We start from the raw sequence: 14,209 nt of genomic DNA, 5'->3' as shown, positions 1-14,209 counted from the left end.
GAGTGGGCTATTAGTTCTTTGCGGTTTTGTTTTGGAGGAAGGTAATTTTTTTAGTTCTGCATATATTTTAGATATGAGGCCTTTGTCCGTTGAATGGCCGTCTTTACCCCTCCTTATGCAGACTAACTTTGCTTCCTATTTTGAGACATCTCCATCATGAGACCTTTGTAGTTTCTTACCTGACATTTGCCTTCAGCCAGCCTGTCTGCCATTTATGCTCCTCTCTTGTGCCAATAGCTGAGACATCCCAAAGAAGATGAAGCTCTTCATGTGAGCCCAAGACCTGCCCTCTGCACAACACCACAATGAAATGAAGGTGCTTTAATTCTTGTAATCTAGTCAAAATCACCAGTTTTGATCAGTCTTGAACAAGTATAGGCATAAGCCCTCTTCATCTATACAAAGCTTTCTTGTCTATTTATCTGACTTCTTTTCAGTATCCAAAACTTTAGTTATTAGCTCTTGTGTTTCAGCAGTCAATGGAGCATGGGAAAATTTACAGTATTCTCCTTGATAACATTTTGCACCTGTATGATAAAAATTGCAAGGGTATTTATTATGCAAATACAGGCAGTTTTCACCTCTGGTACAATGTCCTTATACATAAAACTTAAAACCTACACATTTCCTTTTTCTTCTCTATCTCTGCATTATGATCAAATTTATACTGGTCTCCCTTAATATATTTTCTTTCAAGGAAATATTTGCAAATCTGTTTTCCCTGATGTTTCACTGTGTGCTGGTTGATGGATTCCTGATTCATTCTTTTATGCTGCTGCTTCTCCTGAGGTTCTCCATCCAACTTGGGCAGACCGCGTTTCTTCGGTAAGGCATCTGATCCTTTGTTTCCAGTGGTTGGCCATTTGCACTTCATTTTTTTCTGTTTTTTTTTTTATTATTATGAACAGCTTTACAATTTTTATTTATTTTTTTTTGTTTAGCAGCCTGCTGTAGACCTCTTGTTCCCTCTTTCTTCATAGATTCTTCAGGAAATGGCACAGTCAGAGCAGCATTTGCCATTTCTTTAGCTTGCATATACTGCTGAAGTTCTTTGGCAAAGTTATTTTCCTGTTCCTCACTACATATGTCATTGTCACTGTATGTATCATAGTCCTTACTTCTTGATTTTCTATTTTGTAAACTCTTTGGTGATGCCATAAAGTTTCCAAAGTGCTTACATTTTCCTGGAATTTTCTCAGACTTCAGTTTTACTTTCCATTTTACTTTCCCTCCTTATGTTTCTTTATCTTTGGTGTCATCCTTTTCATTGCTGGTTCTGCAGTTTTTTCCTGCGCCACAGCCTGGGAGAATTTTATAACAGACCATAAGCTTCTTTATTCTTTCACTTTCGTGAAAATTCTTCAACAGCAATCCTAGTGCTTCTTTGTAATTGGGGTTCTCAATGCCATTTCGGGATCATATTTGGGATTGGTTGGACATGTTATATTTCTTCTTGCCACATCTATGCCATAACCACAGAGTCTCAGAACCAGGATCCAAAAATCTCTTTAAAAATAACCATCTTCATTATGACAGACAAAAGACCAAGAATTCATAACTATTGGTAATACTAAAAGGATCTACAGAGCTACTGAATAAAATATAAGTGGTTACCTATTGCAAGGTTGGGTTAGTTGGCATATAATATTGGCTACGTTCATCTAGACATATCTGCTTTGTTTCCAGAAGAAAATAAGTTTCTGTGGTTGGAACTTAAAACATTCTTTTCATTATAGCTATTATTCACATAGCTCTTGAGAACAACCCAAGTTATTGCAAGAATATTTAATAATGAAGGTGTACCAATTTTCTGTCTCTTAAAAAGTAGAGCATTGGTTTTACCCCTGATGTCACTATAAGTGATTTTGGTACCCTGGGTATTGTATATAAGTTTATTGGAACTAAGGAAGGGAAGTAGAACATCAAAAGGGAGAGACAAAGGATAGAAGGTGAAGCAATGCAACAAGCAATACTTATAAAACTTTATGCTGTAAACCAACTGTACAACCCAGGGCGGGGGTGGCTTAGGGAGAGGGGGAGGTGGGAGAAAACTGAGGGAAAAGGTAACAAGTTTGATAAAAAAATATACTCACTGCCTTATGTATGAAACTGTAACCCCTCTGTACATCACTTTTACAATAAATAATTAATTTTTTTTAAAGTAGAGCATCTCAAAACTTAATGGGGTAATACAATTACTTCTTCTATGGTTCTCAATTCTTCTGGTCTGTACTGGTTCAGTTGGAGCTGAGAGGTCCTGATTGGCTTCACTTGCATGTCAGCCATGTGGCAGTCAGGATGGTCAGAGGTCACATGCCAGTTGGTCATGTGATATTGGAAAGGCTTCTAGCTTCAAGAGAGGGAAAATCTTGACATGCAGTAACTTTTTCAAGTCTCTGTTTAAATCAACTTTATAACATTCATTAGTCAAAGCAATGCACATAGCTATATCTAGGGAAGATTGGCCTTCCCTTTTAATGGGAAGAAGAGCAGCACAAAGACACATTGTATTTATTCTACAGAAGAAATAGAGACTTATATTTTGTATTGTGTCTCCTTTCTTGATGATTAAATTTTAAAATTTGTTGCTCATGGTTGAACTTTAGGCCAGCCCTCAAAACTTGTTTAACATTTAGTAAAGTACTATTATGTAAATGCTATCTATGTAAGTATCTCTAATCTCCAGTTACAACACATTAACAGGAGAGAAAAAAAGTTTTTTGAACTTTATCCCAGATTGTAGGTATGCTAGTAAATTTTTCAGTGATGTGACGAAAATGCTAAAGGGAACAACTTTCCAAGGAAACAGATATCTTTTGAATCATGGTTTTCAATGATTACATCTATTTTTACTTGGCTCCAATGATTCTGAGATGATAGTGAGGCAAAATAGCATGACAGAAGGAACAATAGAGGAGGAAGCTGTTCATCTCATAGAGGACAGGAAGCAGTAGTGAAGGAGGGATTTGGAGCTGGTGTAATCTTAAAAGTCATGCTCTTAGTAACCTCCTTCCATAGCTAGGTCCTACCTTCTAAAGTTTCAAGAACTTCTCCAAATAGCACCACCAGCTGGCATCCAAGGGTAGGGCATTTCAGCCTGTGGAGGACATTTTCCATTCAAGCATGACAGTAGTTAATTAATTTTACTATTTTCTAGCAACAGTATAAGGAAGGAGCTGAGCAAAAAGCCCAGAGCAGGTTCATTAGAGCCATCTAGTTAGTACCATGTAACCTTTCTGAATATAAGGTTTCTCTCCCATAAGTCAAGGTTACCCATTAGTAAGACATGAAAAAATGAACTCCTGTTAGTCTGAGACAGAGGGTATTTGGGGACAATTTGTAGAAGCTAGAAATGTAATATTATTATGAAAAATTGAAGTACGAAGGGGTGGGAAGTTGGTCATCCCAGATATGAATCCCCTTGTCTTTAGTGCTCTGTGTGACTCAGGCTAACCAAAAGCCAGATATTCAAAGATTATTTGAAAATGATTTCTCAAGTCACAAAACTATAAAAAAAAAAAGAATAGAAATTTATTTTTATTGTTTTGGGCATGTAATAAAAATTAACTTGAAAGTACTTAAATATGAAACAGTTGTTTTTAAATTACTTAAAATCTAATGTAAAAATGTTTAATTAAACATATCCTTACTGAACATACCACAATTAAATTGCATCTAACTTTTGAGAAATCATTCATTAGCCTCAAGATAAATACAATCAAAGTGGCAAGGGTTTGGTTTGGTTTTTCGGTAGATAAATGTTTTTCCATCTGGATATTTTTATGACTTTTAAAGGAAACAGAGAAGAAGACGAGAATTCTGAGAGAAGGTACTGAAGAATTGCGAAAGGAAGTAATGCAGAAGAAATTAGAGGTTAAAATCTTACGGGAAGATTTAACAACTAAACAAAAGCAATTATTAAAGGAACAAAAAGAGCTCCAAGAATTAGTAGATAATCAGCTTGCTTTGAAGGTATGTTACCCGACTGCTTACAAATATTGAACATTGTGCATGAATGGAAATAAAAATAAATAGGCATCAAGGTTAGACTTGACAGAGGTGGATGGTATTGTCACAAAAGTGGAAATGCTGTAAATTGGGATGGATTCTATTACAGTCAACCTAAATTCTGGGAATTCACAAGACTTTAGCATGTTTGATGGTATTATTCTCACTTGAAGCCCTGAGTTGGGGAATAAGCCTCTCCATACCCTCCTTCCCCCAAATATTTTTCAGTATTAGAAGTGAGTGTCAGAAACACAAGTGTTTCCTTGAAATGCAACCAAATAACCTAACTGCTTGTGAATATTTGTATTACTTTGTCCTTCTCTGCTTGATTATTTCACTATACTTCATTTTATCATAAAATGGATAAGGAGACTCTAGTTATGCTCTAGGAGACAATGAATTAAAATTCATTTTAAGTTGAAGAATATATAACTCTCAAAACAAATAACATAAAATTGTTTTATGACATAACATCTGGGAATCATTGGCTTAGAGGATAAATACTGCATACTCTGGTATTTTTTTCCCTTAATTCTTGGAGCAGTCAGTCATCGTGTGTGCAGCTGCTATTGGGATCATGGGTTTACCTTTAAGCCCCTCATGTGCATGAATCTCTTCCAAGCATCCATTTCTAATTTTGTGTTTGTAACCTTTTAACTCTTTTTCTTGACAGAAACTCCTTAATTGCACAAGTTTCAAGCTCACAGAACTTGGATCTGTTTCAGACTTGAGCAAGATCCCACAGAAAAACATCCTATCCTATCATAATGCTATATTGAATTCAGCCTGCATGCTAGTTCCAGTCTAGTAAAATCCTCAGGCAGGAAAAGACTTTTCCAAAATTGTTGAACCTGGGTAACTGCAGTTGAAATCAGGACACGGGGGATGCAAGGCGAGTGAACCAATGCATACTTTATTCCAAGAGGGCCAGGGTTTATATAGGGTTAGAAACCAATATTACAATTACAGGGTAAAAGATCAATACAGCATGACATTTGTCTCAAACACAGAAGTGGAGGAAATTTCCTACTGTGAGGGCAGGAACTTGATACAAATGCCTTTCTAATTACAGGAGGTAGTAACTACAAAGATTATTGATATCAAAACAAGGAACTGTATACAACCGAGGTAGAACTATAATTATCTCCTAGCTACTATCTCCTTAAGGCTAGATAACATCAATCTTGACTTCTCCAAATACTTGTGAAATAACAGTGAGGAGACTTTCCTGTTTACAGTGAGAATCTAGTGAGGAGACTTTCCTATTTACAGTGAGAATCTAGTGAGGAGACTTTCCTGTTTACAGAGAGAATCTAACACTAAAGGCAGCTGGTCTAGCAAGTCTCCTCAGGGAGACTTGCTAAGTAGGGGGAAAAAGGAGATTCTCACAACAACTGGTGGCTTCCTTTGGCCCACAAACACCAGAAACTCCTTACTGGGAATGTGTTCCCAAGGGCCTATTAGTGTGCTAATGAGGCATCAGAGTAACCGTGCCGGGGCTAAATTTTTCCACTGGCTGGAGACTTTAATTCTCCAACAATTCCCCCTTTTTTATTAATTTTCCACAGCCGCTTCTCTGGAAAGTTTAAGGGCAGTGAGTAAAACATCAGAGGAATTATTCCTAGTGTAACGCTTCATTATAGCTATGATAGAACAATATCCTAAGAAAAAGACACATATCATAAGTATTAAGGCAATAGAAGCACTTCCAACACTATGGGTAATACTTTGCCACCACCCCCTAGGGTCTAGTCCTTCTAAGGTCTGAGCTAGTCCTTGGGCTATGTCATCAATAGAGGAGGCATCTGGCAATTCCTTTTGAAAAGCTTCAAAATCCTCCCTGTACAAGCTTTGTTCACTTAACGTACCATTTAGTAGGGCTCCATCTATAAGCATTTGTATATCATTCCATTCACATTCAGAGGCATTATATTTATAAGGTGTTACACAGACATGACTAGAATTCCAATCGCAAGTCAAAAACAATCGTTGCTGTAAAGCCAGATATTTCTGTCCAAGCCAAAACACTCCTCCTTTAACAGCTTCTATATCATCTTGAAGGTGGGCATTTACTTCCAGCTGGTGTTGCCACAGATTGTGGGAGTCCTGGTGCCACTGCACCATAAAGTCATGAGTTTGTACAGATTGTCGCAATGCGGATCCGGATACTGCTGCAGTTGTAGCAATGGCAATCAGTCCAACGAGTCCTGCAATAATCAGTCCAATGGCACGACGACTCCTCTTCAGAAGCCGCTTAAAAAACTGCATTACTAATCCTGTACAGGTCCTCCAGCCCAGGGACGATGCATGCGAACAGGAACCCAAAGGGAGTTGCGCTGGGTTAAAATCATGATCCTATCTTGAGTAAAATTAAAGGTGACATTGTTATTCAAGCAAGTATACAATTTACAATTTATGCTGGTAATGGCATTCTTAGTTATGTTTATGGGGCCGACCATCAGTACTTGTGGAAAATGAACACAAGCAGAGATATTATAGGTCTTTACAACTGTGAAGTTGTAGGAGGCCGAGGATCCTTTAGTTCCTGAGTAAGTTCCATTGGCCAGCAATACAGGAGCCTGAGAAGCTGCTAATTTCTAGAGATGATGTTGTGGAGGAAATAGCCTGTTTCCATGGGCGAGAGCAGGCCGGGGGTCACTAAAGCCTGCTCCAAACCACCCTAAAAGCTGTTTAGCAGACATGGCATTGGACATGTTCATAGTTAAAGTAGGGTCACAAGATGAGTTATATTCAGTGCAGTTTTGCAACCACACACCAAAAGGTCCCCAATCATACCAAGTATGTCGGGATGTATTCCAAATAGTTGGAAAAATTCCTAGACAATTTTCCCAACGTCTTTCAGTAAAGTTCAGGTTCAGGTATGTAAAATTGTCACATTTAGGCAGGCCAGTAGGAATAGGATAATTATCTAATTTATAGGTACGAGATCCCACAGACCAGGAAGACAGTCTAATCAGCCGAGTTCTACTGGAGTAATATGAACCTCCATGCTGAATCCAATATTGATATCTAAAAGGGTAACATGGGGAACGGCCTTGACAGATAGCTTTAGAGAACTGAGAATAAGAGAAATTAAATGATCTTTCCTCTTCCATAGGAAAGACTGGAATGCCAGACCCATAGGGGGAGAGAGTAAATTAGGAATAGATGTAAAAACAGAGACAGGGGCTTTTGTCCATAAGTATGGACATAAAGGCGGGTTAGAAATATAGGCCCAATACATTACCTCTGATGTAGCCCCTACAGGTTACCAGTGCACACCTGTCCATTAGAATGGCCTTATCACTTGGATGAGAATGTTTCACCCCCTAGATGGACAGAGGGGTGTTTGTTGATGGATCCACTGGAGCAGGTGCTAGAAAGATGGGCTGTCTTCTGTAGAAACATAAGCCTACCCTCGCCCCTGGGTTAACAACTCCCCGGGACCCAATCTAGCCCAACCCCCAATCTATTCCAAACTGGCTGTGGTTTGTTTTGCATAGGCAGAGCTAGGAAGTGTTGCTCAGCTCTTGCTAAAACATCTCCTTGAGACAAATTTAAAAAGTTAAGGACAAATAATGCTTCTGCAATGACAGCAGGGGCTGTTTTATAAATACTTTTCATAGAAGTTGCATATCCCTTAGTACTATCCATACTCCCCCTCTTTAGTTTTGTAATTTGTGTTTTTAATGTATAATGAGCTCTTTCTACTATACCTTGACCTTGAGGATTGTATTCAATTTTTGTAACAAGAAAAATGTTATGAAATTCTAAAAATTTTCGTACTTGTTTACTGGAATAAGCTGGTGCATTGTCAGTTTTTATTTGAGAAGGAATCCCCATGACTGCGAATGTTTCTAGTAAATGTTGAATGACATGAGTCCCTTTTTCCCCTGGTAGAGGAGTTGCCCAAATAAAAGAAGAATGTGTATCAATGGATACATGCACATATTGTAAGTGGCCAAATTCAGGGATGTGTGTTACATCCATTTGCCAAATTTTATAAGGAGCAGTTCCTGACGTGTCAATTTTTGAGGGCTACATAAATCCGAATCTCCTTGAAGAATGGAAAATAGGTTGAAGGGCAAAGCCAATTGATGTCCCTAGTAACTTTTGAAAATTATTAAGAGTTTTAAACTCTTTAGTACTAATTTTTATTAATTGGGGGGTAATTACTTGTCTTTTAACTAAATATCCCAGATACTTAAATGGTTCTTCTGTTTAAATGAATTTTATCAGGGGCAATTATTAAATTATACTGTTGAAAGTCTAAAGGCAAAATTTGTAACAATTTTGATACAATATTTTTATCAGGTGCAGCAAATAATAAATCATTTTATTGAAAACCTGTAAAACAAACTGGAGTAGTAATTAAACAATCATCTTGATAGCCATCGTTTTCCTATATCCAACTTAAAACAAACATTTTAAATTTTATATCTCAGAATACATTTTTGATCTCAAGTCTTTTACCAAGCCTGGTTGTATTAAAAGAAATCTGGAGCCTAGGTATCACCCATTGTTTTATGTTGTTTGTTTTTTACTTCCAAATTTTTTATCTAGAAAGGCATTCTAAAACCTTTTAAAGTAGAGGCTTTCACACCTTTACCTCAGCCTGTATTTGCATAGAAAAACTGAAGCCCAGGGGGCACATTGCCTCCTGGTTGTCTGCTTTAAAAGAGCCATTTTCCTATATACAGAGAGTTAATGAAAGTTGTGTACTTCTATCCCCCATTAGTTTATATACTTTAAAATATTTACCTGATTATATGTGACTTAAGATAGTTAATCTTACTGTTACAGTACAGTTTACACTTAAAAAATTTAGTACCTGATTCATTAAAGTGATACCCAAAACAATTGTAACAAGAGTACACTTAGCAGTGTGCCCCAGAATTATAACCATGAGATTTCAGAGTTAGCATATTTGCCTTTTTAATACATCCAAATTGCAAACCTGTACAGAAATCGAGTTATATCAGGTAAATAAACTTTTAACTCTCCTTTAAGTTATTCCAATTTTAATCCATCCTAAGGGGCAGTTTTAGAAGTATCAGTCAAATCATACATTTTACCCTGAGGTTTCCAATGTTTATACATGAAAACAAAAGAAATAAAAGAAAGGCCTCCATTGGCCTGTCCTATAGAATGGGCCTATCTCCATCCTACTCCTTAGAGCTTGATCAACTGCCTTGGGGCCAGCTTGCCCTCTCCCACTATGAATGGACGCCACCCTACGGCTGTCCCATCACGTGGATCGGCTAAACTGTACTTTTGTCAGTTTACCCCTCACTACTGAGGATAGGTTCAAGGGCCCATGCTAAGTACTTATTTATTTATTTATTTACTTATTTATTTATTTTTAACCATGAATTAAAGAATTTTTTAACTATAGTTCCTTTTAAAATAAAGTAATAATCCTTTAAAGCTTTTGGTAAAGCCCAAACTCGATGATCTTTTGAAGTTTAAAGTTAAACTAACCTATTTTTACATTATACATTTTTAATCTTGAACACATTCACACCCACATACATTTGTGTGCGTGCACACACACATACATACATTCACATATGTAGGTATATGAATGTAAAAAGAACTTAAAAGCAGTCCAAATAACTATCAGCTGTACATTTTTTAGTGGCAAGAGGTATATTTTCTGTTGAATGTCCGGTAAAGATTTTCTCCCAGTCTGTGGGCTTTCTGTTTATCTTGAGAGCTATGTCCTTTGCCGTGCAGAAGCTCTGGAGTTTGATGCAATCCCATTTGTCCAACCTTTCTTTGATTTGTAGCCTTTCAGGGTCTTTGTTAAGGAAGTTCTGTCCTGTGCCAAGGAGCCCAAGTGTTTCTCCTACTCCTTCCTTTAGTGTCTTCAGGGTGCCTGTTTTGATTTCAAGGTCTTTAATCCATTTGGAATTGATTTTGGTGCAGGGTGATATATAAGGATCTAGTTTTAGTTTGTTGCATGTGTTGAGCCAGTTTTGCCAGCACCACTTGTTAAAGAGGCTATCTTTCTTCCATACTATTGTTTTAGCTCCTTTATCAAAGATTAAGTAGGCATAGTTCTGTGGGTTTAATTCTGGGTCTTCAATTCTGTTCCATTGGTCTTCAGGCCTGTTCCGGTGCCAATACCAAGCTGTTTTTATTACTATAGCTTTATAATACAGCTTGAAGTTGGGTATTGTAATTCCTCCAGCACTGTTCTTTCTGCTTAGGAGTGTTTTTGCTATTCTAGGTCTTTTATTGTTCCATATGAATTTCTGGATTGCTTCCTCTATTTCATTAAAGAATGGTGTTGGGATATTAATGGGTATTGCATTGAATTTGTAGATAGCCTTTGGCAATATTGCCATTTTGATTATATTAATCCTCCCAATCCAGGAGCATGGGAGGTTTTTCCATTTTCTTAGTTCTGACTTAATTTCATTTTTCAAGCTTTTAAAGTTCTCTTCAAAGAGGTCTTTCACTTCTTTGGTTAAGGTTATTCCTAGGTATTTTATGTTTTTGGGGGCTATTGCAAAAGGAGTTGCTTTCCTGATTTCAGCCTCGGTCTTCGGGTTGTTAGCATAGAGAAAGGCCGTTTATGCAGAACTAAAAAAATTACCTTCTTCCAAAACAAAACTGCAAAGAACCAACAGCCCCCTCATCAAGTGGGCTAAAGACTTACAAAGAAACTTCTCTGATGAGGAAATGAGAATGGCCAATAGACATATGAAAAAATGCTCTACATCACTGGCCATAAAGGAAATGCAAATCAAAACAACATTGAGATTCCATCTCACCCCAGCAAGAATGTCATATATCAAGAAAACTAATAATAACAATTGTTGGAGGGGATGTGGCCAAAAGGGAACCCTACTTCATTGTTGGTGGGAATGTAAACTGGTTCAGCCACTCTGGCAAGCAGTATGGAGATTCCTCAGAAGGCTCAATATAGAACTCCCCTATGACCCAGCAGCCCCACTGTTGGGTATCTATCCAAAAGACCACAAACAAAATCACAGTAATGCCACCAGCACAACAATGTTCATCGCAGCACAATTTGTCATAGCGAGAAGCTGGAACCAACCCAGATGCCCCTCCATAGATGAATGGATCAGGAAAATGTGGTACATTTACACAATGGAATTTTATGCCTCTATCAGAAAGAATGACATTGTTCCATTTGTAAGGAAATGGAAGGACTTGGAAAAAGTTATACTAAGTGAAGTGAGCCAGACCCAAAGAAACATGGACTCTATGGCCTCCCTTATTGGGAATAATTAGTACAGGTTTAGGCAAGCCATAGCAGAGCATCACAAGGCCCAATAGCTATACCCTTAGGAACACATAAGATGATGCTAAGTGAAATGAACTCCATGATATGGAAACAAGTGATATATCACAGTTATAACTACTTTCAATGTCCTATGTGAATGTGTAGTTTCTATTATTGATGATGTTTTGTATCACCTTCCTATGTTTGTACCTACACTACCTCTGTAATCTTATCTGAGTATATTGGAAACCGTGTTTACTGGTATTGGAAGTAGGAAATTCAAAGGGAATACCAAATTCGAGAGACACGGGGTAAAAAAAAGAGAAATAACTACAAAAGCAATACTTGCAAAACTGTTTGGTGTAAGTGAACTGAACAACTGGGCGGGGGGGAGGGAAGGGGGGGAGGGAGGGGGACATGAGGGACAAGGCAACAAACAGTACAAGAAATGTATCCAACGCCCAACGTATGATACTGTAACCTCTCTGTACGTCAGTTTGAAAATAAAAATTTGAGAAAAAAAAAAAAAAAAAAAAAAAAAAAAAAAAAAAAAAGAGGTATATTTTCCAATCTTACTCTTGTAATGACCAAAACTTAAAACCTTTAATGAATGATTTTAGCATTGTTTAGTCTTATTCACTAGGGCCTATTAGTTTCAGCAAAGTATCTTAGCATACTAAACACTGAAGATAACTGGGTTGGGGTCCCCTGGAGTATTACTGAGTCCACCTAGCACTTGACTCTTAGTGTTTACTCTCAGGCTAAGATTAGCCTAGCCGGCTGTTTGAGCTCAGCTCTTAGCAGCCTGTACTTTTTCTGCCTTCTAGCAGAAGGAGACACAGTACCTAGTAAATGTTTTGCCCATAGACATGTAAATGGACAACAGAAATAAGGGAAACAAAAGTTTATGTTTAAAACTGGTACCAATCTCAAAGACAAAACTAGTCAAGACAAAACAGGACATAGAAACAGAGGCTTTTACGCCTTGGATGGCATGTCCAGCGTCAACTCTGGCTGCCAGCCAGAGTGATGGAAAGTCCATAGGGCCCTGAAAATTCTCAGGGGGATCCTCCCCAGTGGAGATTTCCATCCCCTGGCAATCAACCTGCCGAGGCCGCCCACCAGAGGACCTTTTTCCCAATTTAGCACTCCACACGAAACACAACTAATCAAACAAGGACAAAGACACATGAAACATGTAGCGCAGGTGCAAATTAAAAGTGCAATTGCAGTAAAAATTCTCTTGAGAAGTAAAAGAAAAATCACTAGTCCTTCCCCAATTCCAGGCTGATGGACTAAAACAGGGAGTGTCAGCTCCCCTGCTAGTGCCTGGTTGTAAAGAAAAGATGATGGGGAAGCCTCCTTCACTGAAAGGGAGCCATGAGATGGCCCCGTATTACAGCTGTCCTAAGTTAAGTGACCCTGGTCAATATCTTGTTAATGAGGGGGCTGTGCCACACCTCCGGTTGGAGGGGGTTGAATGACAGGAAAAGTTTGATAGCAAGAGAGAGAAGCAGAACCATAGGACTTAGATTAATTAAAGTAAAAGTGGGCTCCGCGGCCACAATTATTTGTTCTTTACTTTCACCTTCCTGACTGCCCCTGGCAGATCGAAAGAGCATCTGTAGCACTTTGACTGCACTGCTGAGCTGCCTAAATTAGCATCATTCTCTGAAGGAGCATAGGTAGAGGCTGAAGGCTTATTTGATGTTAATTTTTCTTTAACAAAACTGACAGGAGATAGCTCAGGTGTTGCCATGTCTTTTAGCTCCTGCCCAATTTGAGTTTTTACCTCCCCGGACAAATTATAAGCCTTCATAGCTTTTTCCATGTCAGCCTCTGGCTCAGCAGCTGATGTTATGATAGCATCAGGAGACATCATGCTCACGGCTGTATGTATTAATGCCCAAACAGACCAAAATGTAACTGGAACCTTGTCTCCACACCGATATTCATTTTCCATATTATTCTCTACTCGTTCCCAGACTTCTAAATCTAAAGTATCTCCCTCTGGGAACCATACATTATACTCCACTACCTGTACACACTCATCTCTTTGTGAACACGAGACCATAGCTCCGTCCCGTTTCAATACATGGTGGATAAAATTAGAAAATGGAGTTGGTTTAGCTTGTCCCATAACCCCGTAATTTTTTAAGAATAGGAGCTCACCACACAGATCCCTTGTCTCCTGTGAATTACACACAGATCCCTTATCTCCTGTGAATTAAAAAATATCTCTCACCTCACTCGAGAGCTCGGCAGTTCCGCAATCTCCTGTGGATCAATTGTCAGGTCCCTGGGTCCGGACGCCAGATGTTGAACCTGGGTAACTGCAGTCGAAATCAGGACACGGGGGATGCAAGGCGAGTGAACCAATGCATACTTTATTCCAAGAGGGCCAGGGTTTATATAGGGTTAGAAACCAATATTACAATTACAGGGTAAAAGATCAATACAGCATGACATTTGTCTCAAATACAGAAGTGGAGGAAATTTCCTACTGTGAGGGCAGGAACTTGATACAAATGCCTTTCTAATTACAGGAGGTAGTAACTACAAAGATTATTGATATCAAAACAAGGAACTGTATACAACCGAGGTAGAACTATAATTATCTCCTAGCTACTATCTCCTTAAGGCTAGATAACATCAATCTTGACTTCTCCAAATACTTGTGAAATAACAGTGAGGAGACTTTCCTGTTTACAGTGAGAATCTAGTGAGGAGACTTTCCTGTTTACAGAGAGAATCTAACACTAAAGGCAGCTGGTCTAGCAAGTCTCCTCAGGGAGACTTTCTAAGTAGGGGGAAAAAGGAGATTCTCACAACAACTGGTGGCTTCCTTTGGCCCACCAACACCAGAAACTCCTTACTGGGAATGTGTTCCCAAGGGCCTATTAGTGTGCTAATGAGGTATCAGAGTAACCCTGCCGGGGCTAAATT

General features: G+C 38.4%; 1 pseudogene; it reads right to left on the bottom strand.

The window, feature by feature from the left end:
- Positions 1-414: 414 nt before the first annotated feature.
- Positions 415-3,117, bottom strand: LOC125366986 (annotated as a pseudogene).
- Positions 3,118-14,209: the final 11,092 nt, after the last annotated feature.

Source organism: Perognathus longimembris, chromosome 18 (assembly GCF_023159225.1).
Source record: "Perognathus longimembris pacificus isolate PPM17 chromosome 18, ASM2315922v1, whole genome shotgun sequence".
In the NCBI taxonomy this organism is placed as follows: Eukaryota; Metazoa; Chordata; class Mammalia; order Rodentia; family Heteromyidae; genus Perognathus; species Perognathus longimembris.
The sequence above is the reverse complement of the archived record's forward strand: the minus strand, read 5'-3'. Positions and strand labels throughout refer to the sequence as shown.